Here is a 21025-nt window from a genome sequence, read left to right on the forward strand (position 1 = left end):
CAAAGAGGTAGGGCCGGAGCTTTTTGAGGGCCCATACCACGGCGAAGGCCTCCCTCTCGATGGTGCTCCAGCGTTGCTCTCGGGGCAGGATTCGCCTGCTGATGAAGGCCACTGGCTGATTAAGGCCTTCGGGGTTCAATTGAGACAGGACCGCCCCAATGCCGTGGTCAGAGGCATCCGTCTGGACGACGAATTCCCGGCTGTAGTCGGGGGCCTGGAGCACAGGGGCGGAGCACATGGCGGCCTTCAGTTGTTCGAAGGCTGTTTGACAATCTGGGGTCCAGTTGACCTTCTTTGGTTGATTTTTGGACGTGAGTTCTGTGAGGGGCCCCACTATGCTCCCATAGTCCTTCACGAACCGTCGGTAGTAGCCCGTGAGTCCCAGAAAGGCGCGTACCTCGGTCTGGGTGATGGGGGGCTGCCAGGACTGGATGGCGGCGATCTTGAGCTGCAGAGGGGCCACCAGGCCGCTTCCCACCTGGTGTCCGAGGTAGGTCACGGACCCCTGACCAATCTGGCATTTGCTGGCCTTGATCGTGAGGCCAGCTCGCTGAATGGCCTGTAGCACCTCTTGGAGGTGGTGGAGGTGGTCGGACCAGTGGTGGCTGTATACAGCGATGTCGTCTAGGTAGGCGGCGCTGAATCCTTCGAGCCCGGCCAAGACCTGATTAACGAGTCGCTGAAACGTTGCTGGGGCATTCTTCATGCCGAAGGGCATGACCTTGAAATGATAATGGCCGTCAGGAGTGGAAAACGCAGACCGTTCTTGGGCCCGGGGTGTGAGGCCGATCTGCCAGTAGCCCGCCGTCAGGTCGAAAATGCTGAGGTAGCGGGCAGCTCCCATGCGGTCGATTAGTTCATCTGCCCGGGGGATGGGATGTGCGTCTGTTCTGGTGACTGCATTCAAGCCCCGGTAGTCGACGCAGAACCGGAGTTCTGGCGTGGTGCCGGGGGTGGCTGCTTTGGGGACCAGTACTACTGGGCTGGCCCAGGGGCTGTCTGAGGGCTCAATGACCCCGAGCGTGAGCATCTTGGTTACTTCTTCTTGGATGCAGGCCCGTACCCGATCTGGTACGCGGTAGGCCCGGTGGCGGATAGGGGGGCTATCCCCCGTGTCCACGTCGTGCACACACCAGGAGGTGACACCTGGGGTGAGGGAGAACAGGCTGGCGAACTGCAACAGAAGGTCTCGACATTCTTGGTGTTGTTCCAGGGTGAGAGCTTCCGAGAGCCGGACCCCGTCCACGGAGCCGTCTTTCTCCCGAGTCCGTAGGAGGTCAGGGAGGGGTTCGGAGTCTTCTTCGGCCCCATTATCTGTGGCCATCAGGAGGCTGAGTTCTGAACGCACGAAATGGGGTTTCAGTCTATTAGCGTGGAGGACCCGGAGGGGGTTCCGTGAAGATTCCAGGTCGATGAGATAGGTGACAGGGCCCTTGCGCTCGACTACTTTGAAGGGCCCCGTCCACTTGTCTTGCAGGGCGCATGGTTCGGTGGGAGACATCACCCATACTTGTTGGCCGGGTTCAAATTCAATGGAGGAGGCATTTTGGTCATACCACTTTTTCATGTCCTCTTGACTGGCCTCCAAGTTTGCTTTGGCCAGCTCTCTGAACCGTCGGGTCTGGTTGCGGAGGGTTAGGAGGTATTTGAAGACATCTGGAGGGTTCTTTAGAGGGGGCATTTCCCAGCCTTCTTTGACTAGGCTGAGCGGCCCGCGCACAGGGTGTCCATACAAGAGTTCAAACGGGCTGAAGCCGAGGGACTTCTGGGGGACCTCTCGATAGGCAAAGAGGAGGCACGGCAGTAGCACGTCCCACTGGCGACGGAGGGGCTCTTCCAACCCCCCAATCATCCCTTTGAGCGTGCGGTTGAACCGCTCAACGAGTCCGTTTCCTTGAGGGTGATAGGGGGTCGTGAATCGGTAGGTGACCCCACACTGTTGCCAGAGGGACCTCATATATTTTGAAATAAAGTTCGTGCCTCTGTCGCTGACGACTTCTCGGGGGAAACCCACACGGGAGAAGATCCCCATCAGGGCCCGGCCGACGACCGGGGCTGTCACAGTTCGCAGGGGAACAGCCTCAGGGTAGCGGGTGGCGTGGTCCACCAGTACCAGGATGAACCGATGTCCTTGTGCTGTACGGGGGTCCAGGGGCCCCACAATGTCTATCCCGACCCTCTCGAACGGGGTGGTGACCACTGGAAATGGTTGCAGGGGGGCTTTTAATTTGCGGCCGCTCTTCCCACTGGCTTGGCACGTGGGGCAAGATCGGCAATGCTGGAGGACATCATTCCTCATTTTAGGCCAGAAGAAGTGGGTCACTAGGCGGCTGTAAGTTTTATCTTGACCCAGGTGTCCAGCCAGGGGGACATCGTGGGCCAGATTCAGCAAGAAGTCTCTAAAACGGAGGGGCACCACTAGCACTCGACTGGCCCCCAACTCCGCGATCTTTTGTTCACTGTATAGCAGATCATTGTCCCAATAGACCCAATGTGTTCCGGAGGTATCCCCTGCGCTCTGGGCGAGGGCTTGTTGGCGGAGTCCCTCGAGGGAGGGACAGGTCTTCTGCTCTTGGCGAAACTGTTCTTGGGTGGGCCCCCCCTCTTGGTGCCACTGATCCAGGCCGGAAAGGTCCGGAGGTTGAGCGAGTCCCTCGGGGGCTTGTTCTGGGCGGACGGCACGGTCGGTGCCTTCTACGGGAGCGACCGGTGGAGGAGGTGCCGGCCATTCAGGTTCTTCGGGTTGGGGATTGGCACGGGCGGCCATGGACCGGGTGGTGACGCACGCCCACTCCGGGATGCCTAACATCCCCAGGTGTTCTCTTCGTTCTACGGCTGCCCACGGAGAGCTTTCAAGGTCATTCCCCAGGAGGCAGTCTACGGGGGCATCGTCTCGGACCGTCACCTTCAACATGCCGGAGACCCCTCCCCATTCGAAAGGAACGCAGGCCATCCGACACAGACTCTCCGAGTTATCGGCTGAACGGACAGGGCAGAGAATATTTGGTAGGAACTGTTCTGGGGTCACCAGGTGACAGCGGACGGCTGTTACACTGGCCCCGGTGTCACGGAGGGCTTCGGCCCGGCGTCCGTTGATGCTCACCCATTGGCTGTACTTCCGGGTGTTAGCGGGTAGGGGGACCCGCGGGACCATGTCTTTCCCCCCTAAGCATGCTAGAGCCATGGCGGCTGGCTCCCATTCTTGATGCTCTTGCTCATATTCTTCCTGCTCCTCGGAGATCTGTTCTTCCCCCAGGGCAGCAGCAGCCACCTGGCGGGGTCTTGGGCTCTGGTACTGTGGGCAATTTGGGTCGTTTGCATAGTGGCCTACTCGTTGGCATCGGTGACACGTGACATTGGCTCTGTATCCCGGTCGTGCCGGGGTGCTGCCCCGGTTGGCCGGGGGGGTGGTGCTGGCAGCGGGGGCGGCCGGAGCGTTGTCTCTTCCTCGTCCTTGGCCCCCTCCTCCTCCTCGGGGACGGTGCTGACCGTGGTTGTTCCGGTTCTGTTCATAGGATCCATTTCGGCCCACTCTGGTGATTTCCCACCGGTCAGCCTCGGCGGCGAGCTGCCGTGGATCAGTCAATTTGCTGTCGAGGAGGTGCTGCCGGAGCTCAATGAAGCAGTTGTTTGATAGATGCTCCCATACCATGAGATTGAAGAGTTGTTCGTAAGTTGTGACATTGCTTCCTTTGATCCAGCCCTCGAAGGCTCGGCTGAAATAGTTCACGTAGTCCACCCAAGTTGTACCCGGGATGCGGGTGCAGTCTCGGAACCTCTGACGGTACATCTCGGGTGTGAGCCCATAGCGGGTGAGGCGGGCAGCTTTCATGTGGTCATAGGAGGTCATCAGATGGTCCGGGAGTTGTAGCAGGGCATCGCGGCCCTCATTGAGGAATCTCCCCCATAGACCGGCTCCCCAGTCGCTTCGATCGATCCGGTGGGCGGTCATAGCGATCTCGTAGGCCTTGAACCATTGCTGGATGTCGTCCTCTCGGAAGTATTCTCGAACGACATCCTTGGGGATGTGTACCTTCTTATCTGTTGTCCCTGGGGTGCGGGGTTGCTCGGGCACCCCTAATTCTTTGTTCTGCTTGCGTAAATCTATCTCAGCTAAGTTGCGCTCGTGTTCATATGCCAGTCTTTTTTCCTCAAGCTCCCTTTGTCTCTGTTTTTCCTCCCTTTCTTCTTGGAGACGCAGGTGCTCTAAGCTTAATTTTTGTTCGGCCAACTTAAGTTCACCATCCATTTTGAGCCGGGCCATCTCTAGTTCATGTAGTCGTGTTCTTTCTCGTTCCTGGATCTCGTCTTGCGAGAGACCCGTTCTTCGCTCCTCGGGGGCCGTGGTGTCTTTTTCTCCTGCTGCGATATTTTGGTCGGGGGGTCTGACGGCCCCGGTTTCTGCCCAGGACTCTAGGGCATGCTTGAAATCTTCTTTGGTACTTAGACCGGTGGTAGCGATACCTAGTTCGATGCAGAATTGTTTTAATTCGCGATGGCTGTATTCTTCCAATTTCTCCATCTGAAATTTCTCGGTGGATCCGCTTTCTTTGGTTGACATCGTGATTTCGTCGTGGGGTGAGCTACTATCTGTACGATTATGCGGTGATTCGGATCGCGCCGCTGGCCACCAATGTTAGACGGACCGGGAGGGTCGGCCGAGTATAAGGGGAGAGGTCTCCAGGGAGAGCCGTCTCCAGCGATCGTACAGACAAGTAACTTCCCCCCCCCACAGACGGACACCACACAAGGATGAGGTTAAACGACACTTTATCAGCAATTCTTCGAGTACGGTTAAATGGTACAAGGAGGTCTGGACTCAGGGGTCCCCTCGGTTCGAGTCTCTGGTGGGGAAAAGGGGTAGCGGGACAGTCTTGTTACCAAATGGGTGGATGGATAGCTCTCAATCCTCGAGCTCGGCGTTCTAGATGATCGGGCCGCGGCGGAGCCAGCAGGTCCCGAGATGGTTGACGGTGGCGACGGTCCGCGGCGGAGCCAGCAGGTCCCGATGAAGATGGTGGTTACAAACGGTCCGCGGCCACGCCAGCAGGTCCCGACGACGATGAAGGTTTCAGAAGGTTGCGGCAGCGCCAGCAGGCAGGACGATAGTTCGCAAGGCAGGGCTACGGCAGCGCCAGTAGTCCGTCAAGGATGAGTTCTTCTCTGCGTCTCTCGACTCCAGGATACAACTGCCTTCCTGCTCTGAAGCTGCCTCAGTTATAGGGCTGTTGCCCTTTGATGTCCGGACCCTCGCACTTGGAGGTCGGGAGGTCCGGGATGAGGGAGTCCAGACACCCAGCAGGGGGGTGGAGCCAGCGCCCGGGGGAGCTGTGGGCGAGCGGTACCTGGCGGGGGAGAGCCATCGACACCTCTTTCTCCCATTGACCTGCCAAGTAGTCCACTCACCTCCTGGGTGGATGGTGGTGCCGGGATGTCTGAGACCTGGCCAGGCCCAGGGTTAGGGTCGATCGGAGGCCACGCGGCCTCGTGGTGCAGTGTCCAAGATGGCGCCCAGGTCGGGCGCGCGGCCCAGGAGTGGATCAGGCCCACGAGGTCGAGATGTTCAGAGGCCGGGGTCCCGGAGGGGACGGAAAACGTGAAGGGGTGGTGTGTCACACTGGAGGGACCGGGCTCGGGCCTGGTCGGGCAGAGGGGGAGCGGGCCCTTCATGTGGCCTGTCCAACAATCATGACCTGGATTGTTTAATTAGGATTGGAAATATTTAAAAAATGTGCACACAAGAGATAATTCATGATCACTAGCAGTGATACTGTCATAAGAGTTGGTCTTCAATGATGGCAAACATCTTTTTATGTTTAAGAACAGCATTAGGAAGATGGTGGATGGATGGTTTCCAGAGAGGACATCAATGACCATTTTATCCTCCACCTCGTATTCCTCTCCTGCTTATTTGTCTCTAGGAAATTATCTGCAGAAACATACATAGGTTTGCCCTGTAGAGCAGGCCCCGTGGAGGTTGTACATCACCAGTGGTATGACGTCTGAGTCCACCACTGTGCATTCTGACAAAAGATGAAGGAGCGCAATTTCCGGAAGGGAAGAAACCTTTAGCTAACATGATTGATTGAATGATTGAACTGCAGAGTTGTATTCGAAAATGATTGCTAGTGGGTTGCTGCCCAACTGCTAGGACTTAGAGAAGTTGCTGAATACCCTCTAAGATACAGACCAACAATCACCCCGGTTGTGGAACTTCTAGAACAAGGCACTGGTAGCTTTTCATTTGTTTTCTCTTAGCTGGGGAAAGCCTGAAGGTCCCAAAGAGCTTCTTCTGACATGCCCTGCTGCTGCTGACCTCACCTGAGTGAAAAGCCTAGCTCAGAATTCAGTCAATTTACAAACTTAAAGTCAGAGACCTTGGCTTACAACTCTCTTTTCTTTTCTGGCCAAAATATCCAGAGATCTCCATCACATAGGTATATGTTTTGGAGTAAATGTTGGAGGGACAAGGGTGAGTGAGTGGATCGAAAATGGAGAATATTATGAAATAGGAGGTATTTAGTGCAGTTTAAGGAGAGGTTTAGGGAGGGACATGCTAATACAAAGCTACACCATGAAAGAGTAAGCCCATTGCTCTTCACAAACTACACTTCTAAAGTTATTATAGCCTTAAAACCGACATAAATTCTCAAATGTACTCAATTCCAACTTTGGGTAAATGAGGCATCTCACATAGCCACTCATAGGCACTACAACACACTCTAATAGCAAACAATGGAGGCATGAAAATGAAATTGAAATTGGGGATAGGATGCAGCTTTACGGCTAGAGCGGTCACCCTCGTAGCTGGGGAACCGGGTTTGAGTCTCATCAACGACGCTCAACATCCTTTGATTCTGGGCAAATCACTCAATCTCCCAGTGCCTAACAAAAAAATGAATGTGTCTTTCTGTAACGAAACTGGTGCTGTGTAAAGCGCTCTGATACCCGATGTCTCGGATCTAGTTTGCGCTATATAAAACTCTAAAAAAGAAAAATACCATCCAATAGGAACTAATGTTAAATTAATTAATGTATATAAAAAATACAAATTATTTAAAATAATTCAACATAACATTTTTAACAAAAAGTTCTACATATTAAATACAAATAAAAATGTAAGTAAGAGTGGATTTTTTAGAATATTGTTACAAAATTATGTATAAATTAAATTCATATAGCTAAATTATTTTAATATTTAATACAGATTTAGTTTGATTAGTAAATGTGCTGTAACATTTTATTAGTTCTAGTTAATAATTCATATTTTAATGTACTTACAGTTATATTATATACTAAAATAATTGTTATTTTTTTTAAAGAATAATAAGCTTTGAAAATGTTCCCTATACTTTTCCATAGGGAGTTCTCTGCCATGGTGGCGGAGAGCTCCACCTACGTATACAAAGTTACTGGAAGTAACTTTACACTCATAAATGTTATTGTAGGTGGCTCCACTCCCAATGGAGGGGGTTAACAAAGTCTACACCTGAAGATCTTCCACAGCATGTTCAGGAAGCAGTGACAGATTGACTTGTGCGGTCATGTCTAGTTTGCTGTCAGTGAGGATCCCTGGCGTGGGTGCTGGGTGTGAGTCTGAGTTCGGCCAATCACGAGTTGGAGTCCCATTTTGAAGTGTTCTTGCTGAAGATGACTACTTCTGTCTTGTCGGTGTTGAGAATGAGACAGTAGGCTTTCACTCAGATAATGACTTCGGTTATTCTGGTATTGAATTTGTTTCTTGTGTTGGGGGCCTTATCCAAGAGGGATAAGTTTGAGTTGCGGTTCATCACTATAGTGAAGAGGTTGATGTCATGTACACGGAGGATGTTGTCCATAGGAATCATGTATACCTATGTATACATTGAAGAAGGTAGAAATGTGCAATGAACATTGAGGCACTACGCAGATAAGTTTGCTAGTTTCCAAAGAGTAAGATGCAAGGCAGATAGCTTGTGTAGGCATTAGTTTACCACTGAATGGCAATGCCAGAATGTGTATTTAAACAATGCCAAATGTTTCTCCTCCACAACTCATCAGGAAATAACCTTGAAAAAGGCAGGCAGGGAAAATCAGTCCCACGCAGGAAGTAAATATCAGGAATTAGTGTGGAAACACTGATTTCCACCAGATATTCCCCATTTCTTGGTGGACAGCTCACAATGGGCCTATAACTCTACATTCTGCATATCCCTAAGACATAGGCAAGTCCAAGTGCAGAATAAAGATGATGGGAAATCACATCTTATGGATTGAGGGTCTTAAGTGTTCATTTAGATTATGTTCAAAGTTGCAAATAAATGTGCTGTAGGTGCTAAAAGTTGTTTTCAATGCATGTAACAAGATTTTTTATTTTTTATGAAAAAGTTCTATTACAGCATTAAAAAAACACAGTAATATCTCTTCTCTTCACAGGAAGTACCAGCTAAAACGCTGGTTCCTTTTTTGTGCTACTATGTTCAGATAAACAAGCAGAAACAACCTTCCAGCATGCTGTTCTCCAGTCTCATTAGTAACATGATCACAGGTTGCAGTGCCCTATTGTGGTATTACAGCAAAAATATCTGACATTCCCTAAATGACTTCCTAAGTGCTATTGAAAATCTGGACATTAGGAATCCTTAGTTTCCATGTTCTCAAGAAAGACGCCCTCGGCTGTAGTACACTTCGTATTTGTCAGAACAGGGCTGAATGCCCACATCCGTTCTGCCTTGAGACATGGCCAGGTTGAGTTACACACACAGACTGCTGCCAGATGTGGAATTAGATCAGGCTGACTATGGAAGTGGTTTTGTTATGATTGCCCCGCAGCCTTTATTCATGGATTCCGAGAGAAAAATGCATTGTGTTCACGGCCTGACCCGCGTCACCGCGTGGCAAGGAGTGTGTTTGTTTTGGTCCGGCTCCTTGGGATAGTAAACACTTGCCTTTCAGTGTGGGTGAAATCACATTGACACAGGGCGCAGGCGCGAGCTGAGGAGGTGTGCCGCGTCTTTGTTGTAGTAGAGAGAAATGCTGGTAGGAAACTGCTAACACATGTACTGCACACACGCACGCGCAAGAGCTCCAGTTAGCTGCATCAATGCTTAATATGTGAGAAAGTTAAGTGCAAGGAACCAAAGTGTTTCTCAGTATCCCAGCACAGGTGCTGCTGAATGCCTTAGTTGCAGAATGCCTGGGCTGCCTAGGCTTGACTCACCCTCTGACCTTTTTCTTCCACTGTCCTAAGCATCCTGCCTCATTGTCTTCCAATGAAAATGGCACTGTTAGTGATACTGAGTGTTTGAGTGTATATGTGTATATATATATATATATACTTGTGCAAGCTGTGAGTTTAATTTAATTAAAGGGGCGGGCACATTAAGGTGCAGTCAATCCAAGGCATAGGGATATTAGAACCGCATTGGATTATCTTGACATTGAATGAATGAATGAATGATTGCATGAATGAATATAACATTTTTGAAGCGCAGACTTAGCCCAGGGGCATCAAGACGCTGCGGCATTAAAGCCATTATAGTATTATACCAGGTTCATATTTTCATAAACATACTGACCATGGCAACAAGTATTTCATTACTGTTATTTCGTGGTATGTATGGATTTATTTCATATTATAATGCATTGAAGCAGCCAATTGGAATCATGTATAAGTATGTTATCTATGCCTATTACTCTGACTGCGAGCACTTGCACTTTAAATTGGTGAAGCACAGTCTTAGTGATGTCATGTGATCAAGGCCGGTCTTCGGCTGAAACACGTCATGGCGGACTCAATGTGAGATAAATAAAAACGAATTTTGCACGCAAGCTGGGTCCACGCTCGTTTTTATCTCCAGGAGGAGATTGGTTGCTAACGAGGACTCTTGATATATATATATGTAAGTATTTTCTTTTTTTCTCACTGAAAAACCAAAGGTTACAGTGATGTTATAGTTAGGCTCAGATTTCACTCACACAAAACCAGTGAAATTCAGCAGTTATAGTTACCTGAGCTAACTGTAACTTACACCCCTGCAGTGCACTGCTTATGACCTCAAATATTGTATCATTCATAATGAAATGTGGGTGTGTGAGTGCTGAGTGTATCTGGGAGTGGCTGCATACATGTCTCACTGGGTGTGTGAGTGTCTCTGTGGGTCTATGAGTGGGTACATGAGTGTCTGGGTGGGTGTTTGAGTAGGTATGAGGGTGTCTGAGTGGGTTTGCGAATGACTCCATGCATGTGAGTCAGTCTGTGAGTGTCTGAGTGGGTTTGTGAGTCTCTGAATGGTTCTGTGAGTGGGTGTGTGTCTCAGTGGCATTCTGAGTGGGTGCATGAGTGTCTGAGTGGCTGTCTGTCTGAGTGGATCTGTGAGTGGGTTCTAGAGTGTCTGTGTGCATTTGTGGCTGCCTGCAAAAGTTTGTCAGCCAGACTGTGAGTGAGTGCATGAATGTCCAGTGGGTTTGTAAGTGGGTGCATGAGTCTCTAAGTGAGCCTGTGAGAGGGTGTGTGACTGTGAATGGGTCTGTGCTTGAGTCTCTGAGTGGGTCTGTGAGTGAGTGCATGAGTGTCTTAGTGGATCTATGAGTGGGTGTGTGAGTGTCTCAGTGGGTCTGTGAGTAGGTGCATGTGTCTCTGAGTGGGTCTGTGAGTGATTTCTTGAGTTTCTCAGTGGTCTGTGAGTGAGCGCATGAGTCTCTGAGTGGGTCTGTGAGTGGGTGTGTGAGTCTGAGTAGGTCTGTGAGTGAGTGTGTGATTCTCTGAGTGGGTCTGTGAGTGGGTACATGAGCACTTAAGTGGCTCTGTGAGTTGGTGTTGTGAGTGTTTGGGTGGGTCTGTTTGTGGGTGCATGAGTCTCTAAGTGGGTTTAAGAGTCGGTATATGATTCTCTGAATGAGTATATGAGTCTCTGAGTGGGTCTGTGAGTGTTTGAGTGCTCTCTGTTTTGCCCTCTTCTGCTCATTTTTCTGCCACCTGTTTTTCCCTCTTCTTCTCTGTTTTGTATATCCTGCTAGTTTTTCTGCCCTCTGTTTTGTTTTCTGCTCGTTTTCTGCCTTCTGTTTTGCATTTTCTGCTCTTTTGTCTACCCTCTGTTTTGCCTTTTATGGACCTGGGACCACCACCTCCCCAGGGCTATACTGATATTAAGGAGGGTGGTGATGGGGACCCCTTCCATTGAACTCTAAGAGCCCCAGAGAATGTATTTTTACCAAAGGAGGAGACTAAACGGGGGACTCCAGGGCCAAATACTTTATTTAAATTAGGAGGGTGCTGATTTTGGCCCCGGGGACCCCACCCCTTTGGGTCTGGACTTAATTCAGTGGTGGAGGGAGGCCACTTGGCCCCCCTCCCTGGGCCGATTTCAGACTCAGGAACCCCATTCCCAGGGTCCCGGCCACAAACAAATAGGGGAGGGGCCCTCCTCCCCAGCCCAACTTCAGCCCGGCTCTTTATTGTGGGTGCCCTGGAGACCAACCAGGGAACTCAGTCACCACAGTTGGGAACCACGGGGGAGCCTCAAGGCCCCCGCAGTCCCTGCCAGCACACGCAGCTCCCTGTCTGTGATAGCAATTGTTTCATATGTATCCCTGCCCACTTAAGAGTGGGCAAGGAAACAGATACAAACTCTGCTCTCATCAAGTGGGAGCGGTTTCACAGCTCTTGCTTGCTGAGAGCAGAGTTTGTGTTTAATCTGACTTGGCAGAAGCTGTCCCACCATGTCAGAGCAAACAGCTATATCCCGAGAGTGGGCACGCCGGGACATAGGAGGAGCGAGACCTGGGGGTGGCTTTTGGAGAGGCATCGCATGGCCCTTCCTCCTTTGTTGTTCACAGGCAGGCCCCAGGGAGGTGATGGTCCCCAGGGCATGGGGGTCTTTGCAGCACCCTGTACTAATATTGAATTTGCCCCGGTGAAGGGGTGGTCCCTGAGGCAGGGGGGGAGGTCTGCATGGCCCTTGCGTACATTTGTATTTTGATGCCCTGGGAAGGTGGTGGTCCCTGGGGCCCAAGAGAGTTCACGTGCCCCCCGCACTATTTTAAAAAATAAAGCCCCATGGAGGTGGTGGTCCAGGCCACATGTGCCCCCTACTTAAATTTAATAAATCAGGATTGACCCCAGAACCTGGCCCACCTGGGGGCCAGGTTCTGGGGCTTCTTTTTTTAAAAGATTTTGCTGCAAATTTGTGGCTACCTCTGAGATTTAGAAAAAATGTAAAAAGTGAAGTGCTTTCAAACGCAGGCGGGGTCCCTTGGAGACCCCACCACCATATCTAGGGGGTAAGAGTATTCCTACTCTATCCCCTTTTATCTCTCTCTCTCTCTCTCTCTCTATATGTATGTATATATATATATATATATATATATATATATATATATATATATATATATATATATATATATATATATATATATATATATATATATATATATATATATATATATATATATATATATATATATATATATATATATATATATATAAAAAAGGGGATAGGGTAGGAATACTCTTACCCCCTATATATATATACTAGCAGCCCGTCCCGACGTTGTCCGGGTATGAATTGCTGCCGGCCAGTAGTATGTTGTTTTGTAGGATTACGTTTTGATAGCATTTCTTATCTATGACAGGCCTGTGAAACGCTCCGATTCACAGTGCACTGCTGATGCACTTAAGAGTGCGCATTCAGTAGTGTGTGAACTCGAGTTTCCCTAATTTATTTTTCCTTGCAATATTATATAGCGCGAACTCGACAACATGGCATGAGCACAATTTACATTACAGTTGAACACATTCATTTGTGGTAGGCACGGGGAGACAAAGCGATTTGCCTGGAATCACAGGATGTTGAGATGATGCCGAGATTCGAACGTAGCTCCCCAGCTCTAAAGTTCTCAATTCTAGAAATTGTGGCGTGAGGTGTGTCTAAAAGTGTATGTCGGTGCTGGCCATCAATGAGAGAGACCTGTGCATTTTTCAAATGGGTGGTGAAAAAATATGAGTATGTTGCTGGAGATGTGGGCCGCCGTGCCACAATGTTCTTACCGGGGGAGGGTAAACACCCATTATTCCGCAACTTTCTTTCCGCATACCATGACTCCGCATACTTTCATTACGAAAGTACCATGACTACGCAATGCCATTATAACGCATGGCATTACATTTTATATGCTTTTACCACACATACATTTACACCGAAATTCATTGTAAATGCATGAATGGTAAAAGCATGTTTTTTTTTAATGTTTGGATAAGGTAAGTATGGGTATAGGGGTATATGTTTTGGGGTACTGAGGTATATGTTTTGGGGTGCTTGGGTATTTTAAGGGTTCAGATATAGTTTTGGGTTATGGGGTACAGGGGTAGTTTTAGGGTTTAGGGTTAGGTATGGGTTTAGGGGTACAGGGGTATTTTTTAGGGTTCAGGGCTAGGTTTGGGTTTTGGGGTATAGGGGTATATTTAGGGTTCAGGGGTAGGTTTGGGTTTTGGGGTACAGGGGTATTTTAAGGGTTCAGGGCTAAGTTTGGGTTTTGGGATACAGGGGTATTTTTAGGGTTCAGGGCTAGGTTTGGGTTTTGGGGTACATGGGTATTTTAGGGTTCAGGGGTAGGTTTGGGTTTTGGGGTACAGGGTTATTTTTAGGGTTCAGGGCTAGGTTTGGGTTGTGGGGTACAGGGGTATTTTTAGGGTTATGGGGTAGGTTTGGGTTTTGGGGTACAGGGGTATTTTAAGGGTTCAGGGCTAGGTTTGGGTTTTGGGGTACAGGGGTATTTTAGGGTTCAGCAGTATGTTTGGGGTATTTTTAGGGTTCAGGGCTAGGTTTGGGTTTTGGGGTACAGGGGTATTTTTAGCGTTCAGGGTAGGTTTGGGTTTTGAGGTACAGGGGTATTTATAGGGTTCAGGGCTAGGTTTGGGTTTTCGGGTACAGGGGTATTTTTAGGGTTTAGGGATAGATCTGGGTTTTGGGGTACATGGTATATTTATAGTTTTAAGATGGGTTAGTGTTTAAGGGTGTTGGGGTATTTTAAGGAGTAAGGGTGGGTTATGATTATGGGATGCAGGGGTATTTAAAGGGAGCACGGTGGGATTAGTTTTTAGGGTGTAAAGGGTAATAAAATAAAATAATAAATACAAATAATATAAATAATGCAATTTAAAAGAATAAATATTTTAATTAAATAAAAAAAATGTGTATATATAACTGGAACCTGGTTCAAAGTGATCCAGTAATTGGACACATAGTAAATAACAAACCAGAGCTCATCTTCCGTAAATCTCCTTCCATGTCGAAGGCATTAGTCAGCAACACCTTAGAGCCAAGAGCCTCCACTACCTGGATGACACTTAAAAAGGGCTTTAAGGCATGTCCACAATGTAAAGCCTGTCGTTTTGGCAGCAATAGGACCCACTTTAAGAGCCCATTTTGTGAGCATCCAATTGCCATTTCCAAGTGGCTTACCTGCAAGACTGAATTCGCCATCTATGTGTTGGAGTGTCCGTGTGGACTACAGTATCTGGGCAGTACTAAACTGCCCGCCCACAAACGGATACTCCAACACATACGTGCAATTTCGGGGCACAATCAAAATTATCCGGTTGCCAGGCATTTTCAGGAGAAACATCTAGGCATACCAGACAAGCTCCAATATTTTCTAATTGACTGTGTGGAAGTTTCAAGGAGAGGAGGGGACCGTGAGGCTAAACTCCGTCACCTGGAGACTAGATACATATTGGAACTCAACACAAAAAATCCTAATGGATTAAATGACAGGGAAGACATTTACACCTGCATTTAGGATTGACGAGTATGCCCATAAGACCTGTCCGGATATAAAAAGAATTCCATCCCAATAATGTCATTTTTAACATCATTATAAATTCTTGACATTGTGGTGACTCCGTTGTATATATTCCGTGATTATGAATTTGAGAATTTTTTAAAGATTTAGGAATTATCTGTTGTCACTTTTGCACTTTACATTGCCAATTTTGCACAATCACTTTTGCACCTGTATTGTTTCTAGCAGGCATTGTGGCAGGCCCACTTGGGCTCTGTTTAGATCAACATAATATTGATTCATAATACTGGATGTGGGAGGGGCGTTAAGGAGTTTATTTCCAGATCCCCCCATGATTAACGCTGTTATATTACACTTGAGCATATAGCATGGCTTATTGCATAACATTGATACTTAAAATGTTTGCATGTATATACTGGGTCGATCCTCTTTTGCATAGACATAATTATTTGTCATATTTTGGTATCATCTCATCTATCTATACTAATATAATAAAGAGGGAGCCCAAACATTTGAGGCGGGTAATCTCAGGAACCACAGCACCAATCACAACACCCAATACAGCGTTGGAAAGGGCAGTTGCAGCAGAAGGACATAGGCTTTGCAGACGCCCACCATATACATGTAAAAGGTACAAGAACCGTGCCAGCAAAGTAGTCCCTTGTGGGCGTGTCTGTGTTGTGCTGTGGGCGTGTGCTGGGGCGTGACAAACACTGGGGCGAGTGGTACGTTCCGCCCTTTATGCCATGTCTCATATCGTGTGCTGTGGGCGTGTGCGGTGGGCGTTGGCGTGTGCGGGGCGCAGGATTACGGGAAAAAAAAGCGAGCGTTGTGCCCAATATTTCATTGTTTTTTCTTCTCAGGTTCCGTACATTCCGGCTCCGGGTGTGCTTGCCCCGCGCTCCCAGTGACGTGCACCTGCTTTACTGTATGGAGGTCAGGCATGGCGCTATTCCCAAGGGCCGGAAGGAGCGCAAACAGGGGCCATTGTGCAGGAAATGTAAACTCGCCTTAACTTCCGGTGACGCCTGAAGCGCACACTGGAGATTTTCCACTTCTGTTGCACACAGGCCTCGCTCCACGCACATCCAGACACAAGGCTCCCCTGCACGGAAATAGCAAGAAAGGGACTATCCCTCCCACAGGAATATGTGATGATATTCCGCAAACCAACATCCCGCATACCATCACTCCGCAATTTTTATAATGCGGGACTATTACTCCGCAAAGACATAATTTCTAAAACTTTTATAACGCATATGACTTCATCACGCATGCCAATATAACCCAAATGCATGTGTGGTAAAGTCATATGCATTGTAAAAGTACATTATTAAAACATCAAACATATGTTTGTATATATGTGTATTTATTTATATATATATAGGAAGAGATGCGATGTAGAGGCAATTCCGCCTCTCTGTGGATCGGATGCTGAGCCATTCGGAGCCTCGTAAAAACGCAACCTGGGCGTTTAAGGTAGCTACGGCTTGGGGACTCGAGGGAGTACTATTAACTCTATAATGATGGAAATGGAGGCACGCTCTACTCTTGGACTCACCTGCCAGTCACACACTTGAATGGGTGGTCGTCTCTAACCTTGGAATCCCTTCGCTGGAACGTGGCATTCTGGGACATACAGTCCAGTAATCTGGTGAGAACTGCATGTTGGGCAGCCCACTCCGGCCGGAGTGGGAGGCATGGAGAAAACAGCCAATCAAGACTGAGCCGGACAATGTTAGCAGTCCGAGGGGAGGAGGCGTGTTCATTTCTGCAACTGTGGGCATTGAGAAAGGCCTCGCGGCCGAAATGCATTTGCCTGTTGCTTGGAGAATAAAAGCTGCTCCCTGGAACCTCCCCATTGTGGCTTCTATTTTCTTCTACAAGAAAAGTGCGTCGATATATATATAGATATAGATAGTTGTCCCTCACTTGAAAGGAGAGCATGAAACGCGTCAGGCTGCAGTAATTTAAACTGGACTTTGATTTTTTTCTGTCTACGATGTCATCTGCCCATTAAAACGAAATTTACACCTACCTGCTTGTGGGCCTTTCAAGTGAGGGACAACTTGTGTGTTTGATATATATATATATATATATATATATATATATATATATATATATATATATATATTACCTACTGGCGGTCGCCAGTAGGTAGTTATAGTTAGGATTTTTTTCAATGTTAAATCTCAAAATTCTATTTGGAATAACTTTGGCACCGGTTGACGAATCTGCCTGAAAATTTCAGGAAAATGGCCTCGTCGAGCTCCGGTCCTTCCCTGAAAGTTTGGGGGGGATACAATAAGCGGGGGCCGAGATAAAAGGGGGGTCCCAAAACGCGTTTTCCCCATGTTAATTTCCATAGGGCGGTCGATTTCACTTTTAGCCCGAACGGCTGAATGGATTTACACCAAACTTGGCAAAATTGTAGGGACTGGTAGCCCGATGTGCCTTTGCTATGTCTCAAGATATGTGCTCCAGTGGATTTTGAGTAATTTAGGTCCAAAAAAATATATATATCTATAGCAGCGCACAGGTGCGCGCACCGGAGTGCGCTCCAGGCGCGACACGCGAGGTGCGCATGGAAAGCTGATTGGCTCTCGGGTGTCTGTAAACATTCCAAACAGTCCAGAGCGGTCGCCATCTTGTGTCTCGGTAAAATCGAGACATAAGAGGTGGCTAAAACAAAGTGGGAACTGACCATAAGGCGTCAGGGATAGACCCATTTGACCCCCTAGGTTTGATGTGGGGGCTATAAAAGGGCCCCGCGGGGCATTTAAAATATTTTTTTTTTTTTCGTTTTGCGCGGGGGAAGCGCTCGGTGCGCGCACCAGGTAGCGCACCGGGGAGCGTAAAATGAGGGTAAAAGATGACAGAGTTTTAAAAAAATGAAGTTTTCATTTAGAAATTGGAGGTAGTTCTTAAAAGAACTTTTTTTTTTCTTCTTTTTGTTGTTTTATATTTTTTTTGTGTTTTTGGAACTTTTTAAACTTTTTTTGGCTTTTCAAAACAGTTTTATATTTTTTTTTGTATTTTTTAGGGGGAGAAACAAAAAAAGGGAATTGAAACTGGCTCAACTGGAGCAAAAAAACAAAAAACCCAAAAAATTATTTCTTTTTGGGGCACTTGTGATTATCACCTGCAAGGACGATGAGCTTAATACTTTGTTCCCCATAGGAGATAAGCTTGCCACAAGCAGTGCAAGTAATTTTAAAATCAGCAAATCTCGGCTGAATGCAAGGCATCACCTCAGATGTTTCTGGTTGCGAGGAAGAGGGTTGTTTTCTTTGGGAGGGGGTCCTTGATGACTGGGGGAGGTTACTGGCCAGTTCCCGGAACTCTGCGCGAGAGTAGTTGTTTGGATGCTTTCTTGTCATGTGCCGAATCATGGTATAGTTACCAAAAGAATATTTCTTATTTGGGTTGCCCCGTGAAAGTTCATCATTGCAGATGAGGCAAGTGACTTTGGGAGCATTCACCTTTTTTTGCCCCTCTGGGATTGAAAAAAACTGCCAAATGAAGTGTGGTTTGGGTTTATAAGGTGTGTTTTCTTCAGGCAGCCATCTTCTTCTCCCCTCCTCATCTTCCTCTTCCTCCTCCTCCTGTTCTTGACCACCAATATAATTTGGAGCTGGTCCTCTTGGTGGTGGTGGTGGTGGTGGTGGCTGAGATGCTCCTGCTGCTGCTGCTACTGAAGCCATTTTAAAGTACAAAAAGGTACAGAGAGTTCCAAACAGATCTTCCTCAGTCAAAGGACAAAGTCAGAATAAGGAAAAAAGGTGGGGGCTTTCATCATTTGGAAAACAAAACTGTCATGAACCAATGAGAAGTGTTATTTTCAGGTCACAAGACCAGGGGCTTCATCATTATGAAACTAAAACTGTTATGAACCAATGAAAAGTGTTATTTTCTGCTCACATGACCCGACGCGCTTACGCTACGCGCACGGGGGCGCGCAGCGTAAGCGCGTCGGAAGTTTACGTTTTGCGATCGTATTCGTTCGAGTACTTCCGGGTGCGCTTACGCCGTGCGTATCACGCGGTCGCGGCTACGCGATACGTCACGATCATGTTTTCGTTTGCGATATTGGCGCTCACGAGATGCTCCCCGGAGCGCGCCCGGGGGCGCTTTTCAGAAATACGCTTTTCGGGGCGCACTCCGGGGCGCGCTCTGGGAGCGCTCCCCCCAAAAATTAAAAAAAAAAAAATGGGATAATTTTAGAGACAGGTAGCCCTATTCTGAAGTGGTTTGTAAAAAAATTAACTTTATAAAAATATGTATTGTGCTACATTGGGCTTAATATATGTTAGAGCCAAAATGTAGCCCAAATGTAGCCCAAAGTAGCCCAATGAAGCCCAAAGATGGCCACCAGAGATCAAAAATTGTAAATGTAGCCCAAAATTCAACTAGATGTAGCACAACTGTAGCCCAATGACAGAATGTACCAGAGTGTTAAAAAGAACAACTAGAGTGCTAACAGTCTTATTTATAAAGTGAAACTTATAGTAAGGAATTAGCATTTAAAAAACCTATGAAATTCACTGAAAAAAACCATAGGTTTCACACCAGTTATAGTTAGGAATTAGCATTTAAAAAACCTATTAAATTCACTGAAAAAACCATAGGTTTCACACCAGTTATAGTTAGCTGGAAATTTTACTGATATAAAACCATTGAAATTCCCACGTTATAGTTAGTCGGACTCACTATAACTTGCGCGTGCAATGCACTGCTGATGACATCACATATTACATCACTCATGACATGGTCAGTGACATCACTCATGACATCACTGATGACACCATCCTTGTGACACAGTGACAGACCTCCTTTCAGTGTAATGTAACCCATGAAATACATATTCAAAAATAGAAACTAATATTTTCAAAAAAGTGGATATACCCATACCAGTTACAACAACCAATTCAGTAATACCACCATCTAATACACATCCACTCATGTGTATGTATATGGGTTATTAGATATTTTTATTAGTATCAGTATGAGTGTCTATATGGTTTGGTGGGGGTATTACTTAGCACATAGATGCATGAGTGACTGACTCTTTGTTTGTATGTGTTTTAAAGACAACATATGTACAGGACTGTATGGGTGGATGAGTGTCTATATGTGTTTGTTAGTGAGTGAATGACTGTCTCACTAGTGTCTTTATCAGTAACTACATATGTTTTAATCTAGTATATATGAATATTGATGTATATAAGTGAGTATATGTGAGAGTAAGAGATTGTAAGAGTTCCTGTTTAAATAAGTATGTGTTTCTATAAGTGATTGTTTAAGAGAATAAATATGTGTAATTTTAAATAGAAGTAAGGTGGAAGTGTGTGTATAACTCTATATTCAAATAAATGGATGTCCAATAGTTTATTTGCACGTGTGAATATGTGTGTGAGTAACTTTTGGATGAATGTCGGTGTGTAACAGGATGTATAGGTGTATCACTTCATATGATGAGTGAGTATATGTATGAGTGACTATATAGAACTGTTGGTGAATGAGTGGATGTGTATATAGATAGTGGAATTACTGAATTGCTTGTTGTAACTGATATAGGTATCTCCATTTTTTTAAAAATTTCAGTTTCTATTTTTGAATATGTGTCTCAAGGGTTACATTATAGTGAAAGGAGGTCTGTCACTATGTCACAAGGATGGTGTCATGAGTGATGTCACTGACCATGTCATGAGTGATGTAATATGTGATGTCATCAGCAGTGCATTGCACGCGCAAGTTATAGTGAGTCCGACTAACTATAACGTGGGAATTTCAATGGTTTTATATCAGTAAAATTTCCAGCTAACTATAACTGGTGTGAAACCTATGGTTTTTTCAGTGAATTTAATAGGTTTTTTAAATGCTAATTCCTAACTATAACTGGTGTGAAACCTATGGTTTTTTTCAGTGAATATATATATATATATATATATATATATATATATATATATATATATATATATATACATTTTTTTAATTTAATTAAAACATGTATTCTTTTAAATTGCATTATTTATATTATTTTTATTTATTATTTTATTTTATTACCCTTTACACCCTAAAAACGAATCCCACCGTGCTCCCTTTAAATACCCCTGCACCCCATAATCATAACCCACCCTTACTCCTTTAAATACCCCAACACCCTTAAACACTAACCCATCTTAACCCTATAAATATACCATTTAACCCAAAACCCAGATCTATCAAGTCAAGGCAAGTTTAA

Source organism: Lissotriton vulgaris, unplaced genomic scaffold (assembly GCF_964263255.1).
Source record: "Lissotriton vulgaris unplaced genomic scaffold, aLisVul1.2 SCAFFOLD_1265, whole genome shotgun sequence".
Lineage (NCBI taxonomy): Eukaryota > Metazoa > Chordata > Amphibia > Caudata > Salamandridae > Lissotriton > Lissotriton vulgaris.